The sequence below is a fragment of the Porites lutea genome, chromosome 2 (genome assembly GCF_958299795.1).
Source record: "Porites lutea chromosome 2, jaPorLute2.1, whole genome shotgun sequence".
Taxonomy (NCBI): Eukaryota; Metazoa; Cnidaria; class Anthozoa; order Scleractinia; family Poritidae; genus Porites; species Porites lutea.
In genome coordinates, this window is record NC_133202.1 from 17048669 (window position 1) to 17064675 (window position 16007).

At 40.3% G+C, this 16007-nt stretch overlaps 1 pseudogene; it reads right to left on the bottom strand.

The window, feature by feature from the left end:
- Positions 1–8560: 8560 nt before the first annotated feature.
- Positions 8561–14026, bottom strand: LOC140927899 (uncharacterized; annotated as a pseudogene).
- Between the last annotated feature and the right edge of the window lie 1981 nt (positions 14027–16007).

Sequence of the window (16007 nt, forward strand, 5' to 3'; positions counted from 1 at the left end):
ATGGAAGTGATTTATATTCATTTGCTGTTTAAGGTCTTACTCATACTGTCGTAGGAAAAAAAAATAAAAAATTCTCCTGCTTAAAAACTAATTCAAGGGCGACTCTACCTGTAAATCAGACAAATCCTTTCCTCAATCGGTAAATAAATTACACAGCAGCTGTAACTAGTGTCAAACTAATTAAGCTAACGCAAAAGTGAAATAACAGGATAGCACCAGTCTCTTCGTTTCGCAAGTTACGGGAGTTGACCTTAATAGCAAATGAATGAACTGTGAGATCATTAATAGATAATTAGCCCTGGTGACTAATAAGCAAGACTGAGGAAAACAAAAAAGAGCCTTCTATTTTACTGCTTTTCCGTTCAGTCGCCAGATTGATCTAGCACCTGTTGCGATTGCAAAATGACAACAAACTTTTTGACCTCACAGGACTCTAAATAAGACTGCTGCAAGAGTAAATGTAAAAAAATAACAGGTCAACTTACATTGAACTGTAAGTTTCGCAGACGCGTTGACGCGTCCCAACAAGTTTTCAGCGCTGCAGCTGTAAACACCCTCGTCTCCCCACGTCTAACGTTCGTGGCAATGAGAGCACCACTGGACCCTTCCACGTGACGTCCCGCGGGAAGCGAAGAATTCATTTTCGACCATGTGACTAGTGGTGTTGGATTACCGTCGGCTGTACATTTTAAGATGGCTGTCTGACTTTCATTGACTGTGGTTTCAACAGGACGCTGCAGCAGAGTTGGAGCCGAGATGGACTGGCCCAGCTCACCTTTTGTGCCTTTCTCACCTGCTGGACCTCGAGGCCCCACGGGACCAGGGTCCCCCGAAAGTCAGAGATCCCTCTTTATACTTAATGGTCCTTGTGGTCCAACTGGTCCATGTTTACCAGAAGGCCCCTCAGGCCCGGGTCTTCCTGGGGGACCTGGTCTTCCTCGGATACCAGGCCTTCCTCGTCGTCCCGTGCTACCTTTTGGTCCTGAGCGGCAAAGCGTTTCATCTTTAGCACAGATTTGGTTCTGTAACAGTCGCAGCTCTTCTTTAATCATCATTTTTACATTGGAGGTTGTTTGTGCGGTTTCTGTTGTGATTTAACAGGCGATGCACGCTTTTGTCTTGAGTTGATGACTTCGGGGCCTTGAAAAATAGCCAAAAAAAAGCAAAATAAAGTTAACAAATGAAAACGTAAAAATATGGAATTGTCCACTAAAGATTGCTTTCTCTCCGTGAAATAATTTTGGTTGTATTTTATAGTTACTTAAATTATTCGCGTTCCATGACACATTAGACACATTGGTTCAAAAAAAAAATTGGGGCATAACTGCTCCTTTTGGCTCAAACATAACCTGATCATGGATATCCTTTACAAACTTACCCGTAGTCTTCTCTCTTTGACCCGCTAAATGGCTGCCTTTCGTAATTTGCCAAACTTTGTTATTCTGCTGAATTTTTTGAAGAATGAGTTTCTCCATCTGGCCACAGTATGTTACTGAAGATGATATCAGTCGATAATGTTCTTGTATTCTGAGTTCCACGTGAATCAGTGCGATACAACATACAACAGACAACAGCAAAGCTGACTTGCAACTCAAGCTGTCCACTGTTTGTCTTCTAATCGCTCCGTTCTCTTCTTTCCTTGCCGATTGCTGCATTTTTTTGTCGTGACAGCTACTAACTTTAAACATTAACTGAATCAAATAGAGTATTTGATTTACTTCTAAACCGAAGCCATTCAGCTGAATCGGTAATTCTTCTCGGGTTCTAATGAAGAACTTGTCTGTACATGCTCTGGGCCTCAAGCATAAACAGGAAGTAAGTATCAAATTTTCTGAGGTTAAACGTGTTTCAAATTGCAAAAAACTAGAATATTTGGTCCATCATATCGCCTGTTAGGAGAAATAGTTGATCATGGTTGACCGAGCTTATAACTCCTAATAACAGTGATAGAAAGTGTGGGCCCGGAAAGGGGAGTCCCATATAAAAGTGACGGGGATGCTCGTCGTCTCGCTTTGGGGTGTTGAACTGTAGATTTGGTGTCTGGGATGGAAAGTCACTATATTTGCCCATTCGGCGATCGCTTAGGACTGTGCATAAAGAAATTTACAAAAAATACCCTGAGACTGACCACATAAAGTCTCCTTTAGAGGTCAATTTAAGCTTGAGCCACACCCAAATTGGCCTCCATTAAGGGTTTAATTTGAACTTTTCGATCAGCATCCCCGCCACTTTTATATGGGAGTCCCCCCCCCCTCTCTGGGCTTGTGGGTTAGAGAAAGAAGGGGATATACAGCAGATCAATGAACGGAACATGAAAATAGTTTCAATTGATCTTGAGTCAAGGGTAACTGATTTCCGGTAAACTACACTTCACAGGGGTTTGTAATGTATATAGCTAATGTATGTCTGTGACGTCTATGGGCTATGGGTGGTACGGTAATGAACTTCCTGTTTTTAATTTGTTTTGTTTGAATGGGTGTTACTCTTTGGAGGTTTTTAAAGTTGTACCAAGAGAGATAGGTTGTATTCCTGAACAGATATGAACGCTTACTAACTCATAGAGATTTCATAAGCATAAACAGGAAATAGGCATAAATTAATAAGTCAAATAAACTGAATCTGGGTTAAGGGGGTTTTAAGTCAATCAGCGCTATAGAGGCGGTTAGTGCTGGTGGAAAGGCTTTCAATAGGATTGACCCTCTTGTCTCATTATCGTCTCTTGTCCTCATCAAATGTTTTTTATGAATGAATTTCTATTTGTCGCATACTATTAACGTTTTCAAAAGAGTTTTCTATGCCAATGAATTGCTTCATTTTTGTCATAAGGTACAGCCACAAAAATCAGTAACTGAACTACTTATAAGCTGGAGCCATTCGGTAACCTTTTTGGTGATGTACCGGCTGGAGATCTACCTTTAGTAAGAATACAGTAAAGGCCCGCGACTAAGAACCTACATTTTTCCAAGTTTGCCTTAGCAGGTTCTTATATAAGTGGTAGCTAAGAGTATTTAGTGGTTTAGCTCAATTCTAATCTCGTACCCAGATCTCACTCTGTTTTACACTTTCCCTTTGCCGTGGGAGATCTGGGCTCGAGATTAGCTCAATTCTTCAAATAAAATCCGCATACCAAATAAGCAGTTATTTACAAATGAACATAAAAAGTAGAACTGTATTTAATTTGTAATTGTTTCAAAACCAATTTTATTTGATTTACACATTAGCATTTACATTGCAGTTGAAGTGATAAGGCGGCTATGAGAATTCTGAATGTTGGCTTATCTTATTTGCCCAACTGTACATAATATTTTCATTTATTTAAGAAAATAAGAAACTCTGTGTCAGATTTTAGGCTAAACAGATTTTTTTATAGAGGGGGCTTAACTGGCAAATTTTAGCTTAACAGGTTCTTAAAATTCAGATTCTTAGTCGCAGGGTTTTTGCTGTATTAACTCAGTTAACTTGTCTCTGCCTGTTCTGAGCTCAAGAATCACGACAGGAAGTGAATATTATTCGAATATTTGTTCATTACGCCTCCTCTCAGGAGAGAGCTCTTGAACTCAGTCGTTTTTTTATTATTATTATTTCCAAACGTTTGAGTTGTGCGATTTGAGATCTTAATGTAGTCTCGACTGCACATGCAATCTGTTTGGGCTCTCCATGTCAGTAAACTGATTGCACTAAGAAATAAGTGGGCGGAGAAAACAAGAGACAGTTGAATAAGTTTTAATTTAAAAAACAACTTCGAGGTATCTTTCGTTTGAAAGTTTGTAAGTACAAGTACGTTTTCCCACCCACCACACTTCAAAATTATTTTCCCTCGGGTAATTCATGGCAATCAAAGTCCAAGACACACCTCACCCGGCCATACGTTGCAGCTTTTGGTCGGGGCTTCTAGTCCAGTTTAACCCCTGCTATTAAATATATGCTTATTTATGCTTAACGAGGAAGTCTAAAAATCGTTTTTGTTACTAATTCTTTTCTGATACTAAGGACTTGCTTATCGTGCCTCATTTTTGTTATTTATTACTTTATTTCATCCCGCTAGGATCTGGAAGGCAACAACAAATACAATTTTCACCCTTTTTAAGTTTTGGCCCAGAAAAGTCCTAAAATAATCTGAATTATTACCATGACACAGCTTCTAAGAGATGTAACAGAAGCTTTGTGCAGGAGATTTATTAAACAAAGAGTGAATTATACGTAATGATTAGAGCACCCCAAAGAAAAGATGTTGTTTGAAGTGAAGCACCATTAAACTTTGTTCTAGTAGTGGTAACGGCAGGGAGAGTAGATGCAAGGGAATTGCCTTCCTTACACGGACCAGCTAAGCAAGAATGTTTACAAATTTTGGCATAGCATTTGTATTGACAATTTCCTTTAAAGCAGAACTGAAAACATTGGTTAACTATCTCTGAGCAAGTCATGATACAGTTGTCTCGGTAACAAACTTGGTGGCACTCATCTGCGTCACAGGTGAGTGTCATATTTCCATCGCATGCTTCCTGGGTATACTATGATACTCCATGAGGGCACATCATGTCACAGTCCCCATTGTAACAACTTTGCTGACACTCGACTTCTGTTCATGACATTTCATTGTTATCCTTTTAAGAAGAGGAACATATCCGAACTGAGCACACCTTTTAGCGTCACGCTGGCAAGTCATAACACGCTTTGTATCTTGGCAAACCTGGATACATTGTGTTGCAATGCAAGTCATAGATTCGCACTGCCAAAGCGGCATACAGTAAAAACCCGCGAGTAAGAACCATATTTTAAGAACCTGTTGGTATAAACTGTGCCAGTTAGGCCCCATAAGCCTAAACTTTCAAAAATGTTCTTATTTTCCAAAATCTATAAAAAAAATTCTGTGCACTTTCGTAGATAAGTCAACATTCAGGATCCCGTTTGGAGGCATAGGTACTATATCACTCCAAGTGCAATGTAATTGTATGCAGATTTTACATAAGGAAAAAGCTGAATACCACTAAATACTCTTAGCTATACATCTTCCAAAAACAAGAACCCAATTAAGGTCCAAAATAGCCTAAAATTGTTATAATTATCATTTATGTAAGAACCCGTATGGGGTAAGTTGGGAAAATGCAGGTTCTTACTCACGGGTTTTCACTGTACCTGTCCTGGCATAGCACTCGATGAACAGCTCATGTTGCATTGTCCAAAAATACAGTGCTCGCATACATTTCTGCCACATTCCATATCTGTCATTTACTTTACATTTCTAAGCCTCTTGTGTGCAGTTGGCTCCACTTAAGACCTCCACCTTAAAACTTGAGGCAGCGCCGTGGCATGTGTGCGAAATTTTTGATTCCAAGTAGATGACAGGTATGACTACTGAAATGCACCGTTTGGCACGATGAGCATATGCCAGTGAAAAGAACCAAAGTGAGGGCAAGAGATGTCCCTTATATGACTCCTGCGTGGAAGAAAGCTATAGGAGCAAAGCGTCGTTTCTCAAAACGATTTAGTCAAAACAGGACAGCAGAAAACTTCGAACTAAAAAAACATTGAAGGAATGAGGCAAAAAGACAAAGGAGAATTTCCATTAGAAATTACTAGAGTAAGGTATTAAATAATTTCCATCAGAACCCAAAGAATTTCTATAGAACTTTCAAACCATTCCTGGATAAGAAAGACAAGGGAGACGGTACTAGAGATATATGTTTAAACTTTGATAGTAACTTAGTGAGAGATCAAGAAGGTGTAACTGAACACTTGGTGGAGTATTTCTCTACAATAGCGAGCGGAAACGGAGGCAAAAACGTATAATCCCTAGTTAAGAGTGATCTCGATGAGCACAGTTAATTTAGTTTAAAATCAATCTCTACCATGATGACTGGATCGAACGATTCATTTTGTTTTAGACCTGTGACCTGTCATGAGGTAAAAGACGCCATGGACAAACTCAGTTCAAGCAAGGCTGTAGGATACGATAGGATACAACCAAGAGTATTGAAATTGGTGGCTGACGAGCTGACACCTTCTCTAACCAAAATTTCCAATTCTAGTATACATCAAGGGGAATGGATAATACTTTGGAAGCGAAGGGAATGGGTACCTGTGTTCAAGAACGATGACAGGCGAGAAGTCAGGAATTACAGACCAGTCACAGTGCTACCGGCTCTGAGCAAGATTTACGAAGAACTTCTGAGCCAGCAAATAACTGAGTACTGAGTATATAGATCCAAACCTGAGCCACGCCATATCAGCTTATAGGAAGAACAATAGTTGTAAAAGTACCCTTCTACGGCTTGTAGAGAACTGGAAAAAAGATCTAGACCGTAAAAGAGTTGTTGGTGTCTTATCGTCAGATATAAGTAAAGCATTCGATTCTCTAGTCTTGCCACTTCTGATCAAAAAGTTAGAATCTTATAATTTTACAGATGAGGCTCTGAATTAGGTTCGATCATATTTTTCCCTCGGAAAAACAGGATTAGGCTAGGGTCGGTGAATATTCAATGTATGGATGTCAAAAAAGGCTGTCCCCTAGGGTTCACATTTGGGCCTCTATTGTGGAATGTGTTTCAGAACGATCTGACCAAGGCTATTATGGAAGCTGAAATATCCATGTAAGCAGATGATCACTGTCAGATATTTTCATCTGATCCATCGACTGGACGCGTGGAAGAAAAGCTAATGTATTAGAGGACACGAATTATATGTTGAAGTGGTACCGAGAAAAAATAGGAATAGCACCGAGGGAATGGACATGTATATAGGTGGAGTTGAAATAGAGCAATCTCAAAATGTCAAGCTGCTAGGAATAGATATTGATTCTTAACTGAACTGTAGTAATCATATAAGTGATTAATGTAAAAGGACAAGTCAGCAAATTGAAGTTCTCACGAGGTTAAGGAATCTTATACCTGCTTCTGCCAAATTGCAATTTTTCAAGACCACTATTTTATCCCACTTAACATAATTATTGCAGTACGGTCTGGCATTTTGTAGAGCGTCAGACAGACGCAAACTGGAAAGGTTACGGAGAGAGCTCTGTGCACTGTATTTAACAACAGATCAGAAAAAAATAAATTTATTTCGGCAGGTCAATCTGACGACACTTTATAATAGAAGGCTACACGACATAGTAATTCTTATGTTTAAAGCAAAGAACAAGCTATTACCAAATTATCTGCAGGACCTTTTCAACCTTCAAGATGAGGGAGAAAAACGATATAATCTAAGGAACTCTGATTTAATCATGCCACCCTTTAACATTATAAAGTATGGAAAACATTCTCTGTCATATTTAGGAACTTTTCTGTGGTCCAAGTTGACAAAAAAGGGACGGGATAAAATAGTCTGAATGTTTTTTAATGTTTGGTAAGGAAAAAAGAGACTTGTCAGAGGTCTGAATGGAAGATGGGGGTTGCAAAGGCTGCTATTTGTCAGGGGCACTCATCAACTATTTTCTGTAAAATATCTGTTCGACCTGTTCGGAGAAGCAAATATTGCCTAGAATTTTCCATTACTTGAGAACGGCTAAAAATTTCTAAATGACCGTTCCATTCATATACAATTTTTGAAGCGTTTCTAATAAGTTCCGTACGATTTTCTGAAGTTTAATTGTTCAAATTTCAATGCCCTGGTTAGGCTATCTTTCCCACAGAAAAGGAAACCTAAAATTTTCGGATTCAAAAATGTAATGGAGAGGGTAATCGGAGAAATTCTCTCCTTCGTAATACGTCAAATTGCTTCTAAAATTTTCGAGAAAATAATACTGAGGACCTTGTAATTTCGAAAGAACTCAGGTTCCCATAGGTTAACCGATCATTCTCTCTTGAATCACCCCAATTTTTCCGAATAAGAAAACTACAATAAAGACTTACTGTGAGGAGAGTCGGCTCTGCCTCCCCCCTCCAGAGTCATTAGCCAGTTCCCCCACCGCGCCCCCCCCCCCCCCCTCCAACAAAAACAAACTTCGAAAAAGATTCCTCCGTCCTTGCACATCTAAGGAGCTTCGGGGTGTAATTTTCAGACATTCTGTGTTGCAAAGTGCATTTGAAGATATGCTTTTGTTTCCCTACTACTGTTTCCCTCTAAAATGCTCGGTAGCCCCCACAAAAGTCAGTAAAATGCTCGATAATACTCATCATAGAGTAGACCACGAGAAGTCCCTCATTTTCCCTCAGGGATAGTGGAGCGACCCAAACGCGAGCGCGTGTGAAAATTACCCCTCGCGAGAAGGGCGAGACGCGGACTCTCCCCGCTGCTTTTCGCCTTTCCCATGGGGTGAGATCAAGCATGGACTGAACCACTGCATAGTGCGCCTCTACATAGTTCGCCTTTACATGCTGAAGTCCGATCTAACCTCCCATCCGGAACTGATTCAACCACTGCTGGGCTGAACGAAAGGAAGAACTAACACCATTTTTTTATTGAGGGAGGCGGCGTTTGCTTAACCCACAAGTCGGTCTAAGACCATGTATTAAAGTCGGTTATTAGGCTTTTCACCCAACACCAATTAATTAACATTAATTGACTTGGTGAGATTTTACTAGTATGAGAAAAACATAGAAGCTCGTAAGTCTTATAACGGCCTAAATGTAAATCAGTGTAAAACTGGAGTTATTTTAAGATAAGAACTTGCTTGATGAAAAAATGCTCCAGTCTGCAAGTCAAGGTCACCCATCGATCCAATCTCGTGAGAAGATAAACTTAACTGGCATTTAGGACTAATAAACGTTTCTGTTGTGCGTTGCAATAGCAACGAACGGTAATGCACAGTGTTTGTCAGAGCGATTTCCACTAGGCCGGTACGTGTTCCTTTATAACTTTTTGACTACCGAGTAGTTAAGTCTTAGGTGCTTTACTTTATAAAAAACATTGACTTATAATGAACACATTTACGGGAAACGTGGTCATAGTTTACATTGTAGGACACAACTAAGGACAGGAACTTATTTGATGTAAGTTCTATATCAGGTAGCTGATTTCGTTAAGTGATGCTTAGTGCTGTATAATAGACGTGTTTTAATATATAATTAAAAGCTAATTAATTTGTTCTTCATCATCTGAAAAACACTTTTCGTTAAAGATTAAAGTAATTAAACTCGCTGTTTGATTAGAGGTTCTGTTTGAAGAATTATTCTTGCGTATTCTTGGGCTCAGGTCATTGATGCCGGTGCTTTTTGTAAGATCTATTTCAAACAATTCTCAAGTCGTTCCACCTCTTTTTCGATCACAGGTTTAGTAAGCAAGTTTTCGTAGTGAGCTCCTGATTGTAGGAAGGCCTTAAATTCCACAGATGGTTGCCAACATTTGCAAAGTATCCAAAATGAATATCAGTTGCCTCAAGATTGTAATTGATAAAAGACCTTTGCAGTTTCTTGCAGTGTTTTGTTCATAAAACAAGTATATGGCCGTTTCATGCGGTTCTTACCCACACTGTGGTAGAAGTGAAAGCGGCAGAACTTACCTATTGAAAAATGCTTAGCACATATACGAATCAAGTTCCAAGGCAACTCTACAGGTAAATTTAACTAAACACTTGCCAATCTATTTTACATGCCCAGCAGCTGTTACTGGCGTCAAACTTTTAAAACACGACGCAAAACTAACTAAAAAAAGGTAATAGTGTTGTCGTTTTGTAAGTTTGGTGTCTCTCCTGAGCTGCCGTTTATATAACTGTTTTTGTTTTTAACTCCAAGGTTTTTTCTACGCGATATGTTAATTGTTATCATCTATGATGAGCCGTAACACTTGAGTTTTCCAAGAGTATGATAACCTTGGTTGTAGCTATTCCCTGCATCACCAAACCTGAGCTGTTTTATTGGAAGTTTTGTCTTGTCAGTCAGGAGACCGCTATCTTCCCGCCATACATCGTCATTCTTATCACAGTTACAGCCATAGCTGGAGTCCGCACATGAGTTGGTCATCCCGCATGCGCACTTACCACTTCCAGCTAATGCTCCACCCCAGTACGTCATCTTGGAAGAATCACGTGACACCCACCATCCCATTCCATTTCTCAATAGCCTTGAACCATAACACTCGTATTTGATAAACTGTTCACAGTGTGAGGAGACTCTGGTCAGACTTGTCAGCTGAGACAGACTCGCTCAAGTGTAATGAATGAAACGTGAGTAACTACCCTGACTTCCATAACCAAGGCCGTCACGCACCTTTGTTCTGCTCTCACTGTCGTGACTGATGACTGTCACACCAACACCATTCTTGTCAGCCATATCACAATATACAGTAAATGGTGCCAGGCCTCCCTCGCTATCTGGATCAATGACGTAATTTCCGCTCACACTGCTCACGTATTTTCTTATAACAGAACAGGAGACGGGTGCTGTAACTGGAGAATTGATTTTGACTTTAGCCTCAATTGTTGACACAGCATTAGTCGCCACACAGCTGTAGGATCCCTCGTGTGATTTCCTGAAGTTTTCCAAAACTAAAGTGTTATTTTGAAGGACAATAGCGTCAACAGGAAGTGAGGATTTACCATTCTTCGACCAAGTAATTGTAGTTTTCAGGTCACTTTCGGCCACACACGGCAAACGAACAGTTGAACCAAAAATATAAGGAGTCACCTCTTGAGGAAAATTCATTTTGAAGCGCAGAGGAGAAAATACCATAAGCAAACTCGTGTCTGATGCGAATCCGAGGATATTCTTTGCCTTACAAACGTATGTTCCTCTGTCCGTCTTTGCTACATTGTAGATTGTCAGTGCTCCGTTTATCACCCCATTTCTATCTGTCGGTATGGTTCCATCGGACTTGGACCACTTGATATCGGGTTGCGGCTGACCAGTAGCAGTGCAGGCGATAGTGACGTTTTGTTTTTCCTCTGCCAACTTTGTTTTAGAAGACAGCAAGACCTGAGGAGCAACTGTCAAAAAATTGATAACATAAAACAACATTGTTAGCCCTGTCATATCCCGCAAGAGAAGGAAACGATGCTTCAACCAGGAGCCATAATCGGGGTAGGAGATTATAACTGGATACCTTTTCTAGTAATGGCGTTGGTTCCATCGAAATACATTCGAACCTTCACTATCAGCTACCTTTCTATAACGGCAACTGCCACTAAAGCGTCCCCCAACGGCCAAATAAACCTCTCGACAACGACCAGTTTTTTCAGCGACTGACAAAAAGGTCAAAACGGTCATGACATTTGATTCCGTTGGCGTGTTGATGATTAATCGCGGCAATCGTATACTGCGCAGTAAGCAAGAATTGTCCCAATACTTCTGGCGAATAATGCGAACCTTGTTCGTTTTGTCACGTTAACATTTTGATTCGAAACATTATTCAAGGTTTTTTTTTCTTTTATCTCTACATAATTATTATATATGATCGGATTACTATTCTGAGATACTACCTAAAAAAATTTGTTATATGATTTACACCCCTACCTCCCCATAACGGGCCACCTCTCTACAATGGCCACTTTCTCCTGTCCTCAAGGTGGCCGTTGTGGAGAGGTTTTCTTTTCTTATTTAAATTTGGTAGCCACAGTGAGGTTTAAATAACAAAAGCCCTAATTTGCACAAAAAAGAAAAAACCTGAACGATCCTGGTCATAGTAGTAAAATGACGCCATCATGCAAATGGCCTATTGGCTATTTTTAGCATAAATTGTGCCCTCTCGTGTGACAGACAGGCGCAATCACAGACGCATTCTTTGCGAGGGCGCCGCGCAAAGGATAAAGAAACAAAATGGCGTCGGAAATTACTTTCGTAGGAGATAAATAAATTCAATTTCTGTCATCATTGCCTCCTCTGAATTTGAGGCAAGGCCTTGAGGAGAACCTCTTGGACAATAACTCTAATTGTGAGGACAGCGAATGTTTGAACCCGTGACCTTGCGATGCTGGTGCGATGCTCTAACCAACTCTGAGCTATGAAGCCACTCATGATGTTGGGACCAGTTCCCAACATCAGTGGCTTCATAGCTTAGTTGGATAGAGTATCGCACCGGATCGCGAGGTCACGGGTTCAGATCCCGTTGAAGTCCTAATTTTTCTTTCAGGCTTCTTACGCAATTGCATAAATTGCGTTCACAACTGCGAGGATCATTCGCGAATTCTTCAATTGATTTCATTTCCGCATGCAGTCCTTATATGACTTATTTCATCTACATCATTTACAAACTTATTTCTAGTAATGTTTATATAACATTCGCTCATTCCTCCACTGTTCATGCATTGCCTCTCGAGATATGAAGCACTTCAAAAGCTCAGAGAGCACTCAAATGAAGTCGCAAACGATCGCCCATCTCCTGAATTTCCCCACGACAGCCGCGCGGTTTCGCGGCTCCCCACGCGAGTTTGTGACGTAGAGGGTGGCGCAGTTTGTTCTAAAAATAGCACATTTGGCTATTTCGATGGAGCCGCCTGGACCCCGCGCTTGCGGTCTCTTACCCCAATTATGGCTACTCCTTCAACTCAATGAGCTGTCCTCTCTTAAGATTAAAATTCCCGATGAATTGTTCCAATGAATTCCTTTAAGGTATCCTGTATAGCATAACAAATCAAAACATTTTAAACGAGCGTGTTTGTATGGCCAAATATACGCTTCATGTTTAAAAATTTGCGACTTTCTTAGAACATAAAACGTACGTGGGTTTTAATCGTAGCTGAATGAACTGTGAGATCATTAGTTTAGTAGTTAATTAACCTGAGTGAATAATAAGCGAGAAAGAGAAAACGAAAGAAAGAGCCTTCTATTTTACTGCTAGTCCGTTCAGTCGCCTGACTGATCTACCCCCTGCTGCAATAGCAAAATCACAACAAAGTTCTTAGTCTTCATAGGACCTCTAAATAAGACTGCTGCAAGATTAGAATGCTGGAAAATATAACAGGTCAACTTACATTGAACTGTAAGTTTCGCAGACGCGTTGACACTTCCCAACAAGTTTTCAGCTCTGCAGCTGTAAACACCCTCGTCTCCAGGTCTAACGTTCTTTACGATAAGAGCGCCACTGGACTCTACCACGTGACGTCCAACTGGAAGCGAAGAATGTATCTTAGACCACGTAACTAGAGGAGTTGGATTACCGTCGGCTGTACATTTTAAGATGACTGTCTGACTTTCATTGACTGTGGTTTCAACAGGACGCTGCAGCAGAGTTGGAGCCGAGATGGACTGGCCCGGCTCACCCTTTGTGCCTTTCTCACCTTGTGGACCTCGAGGCCCCACGGGACCAGGGTCACCCGGAATTCCGAGATCCCCCTTTATACCCATTGCTCCTTGAGGTCCTATTGGTCCATGTTTACCAGGAGGCCCCTCAGGCCCGAGTCTCCCTGGGGGACCTGATCTTCCTCGGATACCAGGCCGTCCTCGTCGTCCAGTGTTACCTTTTGGTCCTGAGCGGCAAAGCGTTTCATCTTTAGTACAGATTTGGTTCTGTAACAGTCGCAGCTCTTCTTTAATCAGTAGTTTTACATTGGAGGTTGTTTGCGTGGATTTTTTCTGTGATTTAACAGGCGATGCGCGCTTCTGTCTTGAGTTGGTGACTTCGGGGCCTTGAAAAATAGCCAAAAAAACAGAAACAAAATAATGTGAACAAATGAAAACGTAAAAATATGGAATTGCCCACTAAAGATTGCTTTCTCTCCATGAAATAATTTTGGTTGTATTTTATAGTTACTTAAATTATTCGCGTTCCATGACACATTAGACACATTGGTTCAAAAAAAAAATTGGGGCGTAACTGCTCCTTTTGGCTCAAACATAACCTGATCATGAATATCCTTTAAAACTTACCCGTTGTCTGCTCTCTTTGACCCGCTAAATGGCTGCCTTTCGTAATTTGCCAAACTTTGTTATTCTGCTGAATTTTTTGAAGAATGTGTTTCTCCATCTGGCCACAGTATGTTACTGAAGATGATATCAGTCGATAATGTTCTTGTATTCTGAGTTCCACGTGAATCAGTGCGATACAACATACAACAGACAACAGCAAAGCTGACCTGCAACTCAAACTGTCCACTGTTTGTCTTCTAATCGCTCCGTTCTCTTCTTTCCTTGCCGATTGCTTCATTTTTTGTCGTGACAGCTACTAACTTTAAACATTCACTGAATCAAATAGAGTATTTGATTTACTTCTAAACCGAAGCCACTCAGCTGAATCGGTAATTCTTCTCGGGTTCTAATAAAGAACTGTCCTTTGCAAAATGTTTAACTTGTCTGTACGTGCTCTGGGCCTCTAGCATAAACAGGAAGTAAGTATCAAATTTTCTGAGGTTAAACGTGTTTCAAATTGCAAAAAACTAGAATATTTGGTCCGTCATATCGCCTGTCAGAAGAAATAGTTGATTATGGATGACCGAGCAAATAACTCCTAATAACAGCGATAGACCGTGTGGGCCCGGAGGGGGGAGTCCCATACAAAAGCGACGGGGATGCTCGTCGTCTCGGTTTGGGGTGTTGAACTGTAGATTTTGTGTCTGGGATGGAAAGTCACTATATTTGCCCATTCAGGTATCGCTTATGACTGTGCATAAAGAAATTTACAAAAAATACCCTGAGACTGACCACACAAAAATCTCCTTTGGAGGTCAATTTAAGCTCGAGCCACACCCAAACTGGTCTCCATCAAGGGTTTAATTTGAACTTTTCGATGAACATCCCCGCCACTTTTATATGGGAGCCCCCCCTCCCCGGGCTTGTGGGTTAGAGAAAGGAGGGGATATACAGCAGATCAATGAACGGAACATGAAAATAGTTTCAATTGATCTTGAGTCAAGGGTAACTGATTTCCGGTAAACTACACTTCACAGGGGTTTGTAATGTATATAGCTAATGTATGTCTGTGACGTCTATGGGCTATGGGTGGTACGGTAATGAACTTCCTGTTTTTAATTTGTTTTGTTTGAATGGGTGTTACTCTTTGGAGGTTTTAAAAGTTGTACCAAGAGAGATAGGTTGTATTCCTGAACAGATATGAACGCTTACTAACTCATAGAGATTTCATAAGCATAAACAGGAAATAGGCATAAATTAATAAGTCAAATAAACTGAATCTGGGTTAAGGGGGTATTAAGTCAATCAGCGCTATAGAGGCGGTTAGTGCTGGTGGAAAGGCTTTCAATAGGATTGACCCTCTTGTCTCATTATCGTCTCTTGTCCTCATCAAATGTTTTTTATGAATGAATTTCTATTTGTCGCATAAACTATTAACGTTTTCAAAAGAGTTTTCTATGCCAATGAATTGCTTCATTTTTGTCATAAGGTACAGCCACAAAAATCAGTAACTGAACTACTTATAAGCTGGAGCCATTCGGTAACCTTTTAGGTGATATACCGGCTGGAGATCTACCTTTAGTAAGAATACAGTAAAGCCCCGCGACTAAGAACCTACATTTTTCCAAGTTTGCCTTAGCAGGTTCTTATATAAATGGTAGCTAAGAGTATTTAGTGGTTTAGCTCAATTCTAATCTCGTACCCAGATCTCACTCTGTTTTACACTTTCCCTTGGCCGTGGGAGATCTGGGCACGAGATTAGCTCAATTCCTGAAATAAAATCCGCATACCAAATAAGCAGTTATGTACAAATGAACATAAAAAGTAGAACTGTATTTAATTTGTAATTGTTTCAAAACCAATTTTATTTGATTTACACATTAGCATTTACATTGCAGTTGGAGTGATAAGGCGGCTATGAGAATTCTGAATGTTGGCTTATCTTATTTGCCCAACCGTACATAATATTTTCATTTATTTAAGAAAATAAGAAATTCTGTTTCAGATTTTAGGCTGAACAGATTTTTATATAGAGGGGGCTTAACTGGCAAATTTTAGCTAAACAGGTTCTTAAAATTCAGATCCTTAGTCGCGGGGTTTTTGCTGTATTAACTCAGTTAACTTGTCTCTGCCTGTTCTGAGCTCAAGAATCACGACAGGAAGTGAATATTATTCGAATATTTGTTCATTACGCTTCCTCTTAGGAGAGAGCTCTTGAACTCAGTCGTTTTTTTATTATCATTATTTCCACAGGTTGTGAGTTGTGCCAGTTGCGAGCTTAATGGAGTC